General features: G+C 43.2%; 1 protein-coding gene across 1 annotated transcript in view; it reads right to left on the bottom strand.

The window, feature by feature from the left end:
* GLP2R (glucagon-like peptide 2 receptor) overlaps nucleotides 1-1,782 on the bottom strand; it is a 40,754-nt gene that overhangs the window by 7,387 nt on the left and 31,585 nt on the right. The window lies entirely within an intron of this gene.

The following is a 1,782-nucleotide window of genomic DNA, read 5'->3' as shown; positions in this document are numbered from 1 at the left end:
ATTTTACGTTTATTTTTATTTGTTAATCCTCACCTGAGGATATTTTTTCAATTGCTTGTTCAGAGAGCATAGAAGGGAGGTAGGCAGTGAGGAAGGGAGAGCAGGAGAGAGAAACATGGATGTGAGAGAGACACATCAACCGGTTGCCTCCCACTCGCTCCCCACCCAGGGTGGGGAGCAAATCCGAAACCCAGGTACCTGTCCTTTACTGGCAATCAAGCCTGGAACCCTTTGGTGTGCAGGCAGATACTCCAACCACTTAGAAACACTGGCCAGGGCTCTTTTGTTACTTTCAGGATTTTCTCTTTGTATTTGGCTTCCGAAAGTTTAACTATAATGTTTCTAAATGTGAATCTCTTTGCTTTATCCTATTTGGAGCTCATTGAGTTTCCTGAATGCCTACATTAAAGTTTTTCATCAAACTTGGGAAGTTTTCAACCATTTTTTTCTCCAAATGATTTTTCTACGTTTTCTTATCTCCCTTCTCCTTCTGGGACTCCTCTATGTGTATGTTGATTTTCTTGATGGCACTCCACAGATATCTGAAGCTCTATTATTTTTCTTCATTCTTTTTGTTTGTTTATTTCTCAGACTGGGTAATTGTAACAGAAATTCTTCAAGTTCATTGATGCTTTCTTCTGCCACCTTAATCTGATACTGAGCCTCTCTGCCCTACCTAGAATCACAGCCTCAGTCTGTGACATTGTTTTTCCTAGTTCTTTTGCTACTAAGACCATTACTGTACCTGACAAGGCCCAGGAGTATGGGCTTTTTATGCTTTCTGATCTATATTAAGTCAGGCCTTTCTTCAATGAATCTGATAGTTTTCACTAAAATTTACTAATTGATGGAGGAAGGGTTGGAGGATAAGAACAGTCTCTGGAAAAAACACACACATAGATTCCCATTGCTCTTACTCCAGCAAGTTCAGTAATTCTTCTTGAATAAACTCTTCTCAGTCTTTTGTGTGCCTTTGGTTGATTTCCAGGGTCCTGAAATGGATGTTGTTGACAATTTTGTCCAATTTTATATTTGCTTCTTGCAGATAGGACTTGCTGAGCTCCTCTCTTATCCGTTCTGAAAATCCTGCTCCTATGCTAGCATTCTGAGATCATTAATTCCAATGTTACTACTGTACAGGACCTTCTGTGTGTCCACACTATTTGTGGTAGTCTTTTGCATTAGTGGCCTTTGCTGATGAGCCATGCCTCCCAGTTTTCATGGCACGTTCAGGTTCCTCCGCTTCAGTCCAGGTGGGGTCTATGACTTGCTTTAAATAGTAGAATCCATTACTGGTATCACTATGTGACTCCCAGGCCCAGGCATTTAGAAGGCCTGAAAGCTCCTGATTTTGTGCCCTGGGGATCCCTCAACTGCCATGTAGAAGTTCAGTTCCCCTGCCAGAGAAACCATGGAGAGGGGACATGCGACAAGTGCAAGGCTTCAGGACTGTATGGGACTGAGGGATGTGGTTGGCAGTGAGAAGTGAAGCCCCAGAACCTTCGCCCAAATAAAGCCGCTCTGGCCAGCCCTAGCCATTCGAGCCTTTCCAGTTTAGGCTCCAGACAGCTGAGTGGAAAAGCCGTCTGGGAACTTCCAACCCTGGCAGGCATCACGTGGGTCAGAGAAGAACCATCCTTGTTATGTCCTACCTGGATTTCAGACCCCCAGAATCATGAGAATGATAGTTACTGTCATTTCGAACTGCTGAGTAATGGATAACAGTTTAAGCAATGAGTAATTAAAATACCCAGATAAATTAACCACAGCTGGCCTCCGGTT

Source organism: Myotis davidii, unplaced genomic scaffold (genome assembly GCF_000327345.1).
Source record: "Myotis davidii unplaced genomic scaffold, ASM32734v1 scaffold37, whole genome shotgun sequence".
NCBI classification, from domain to species: domain Eukaryota; kingdom Metazoa; phylum Chordata; class Mammalia; order Chiroptera; family Vespertilionidae; genus Myotis; species Myotis davidii.
This window is presented reverse-complemented; position numbering and strand designations above follow the sequence as displayed.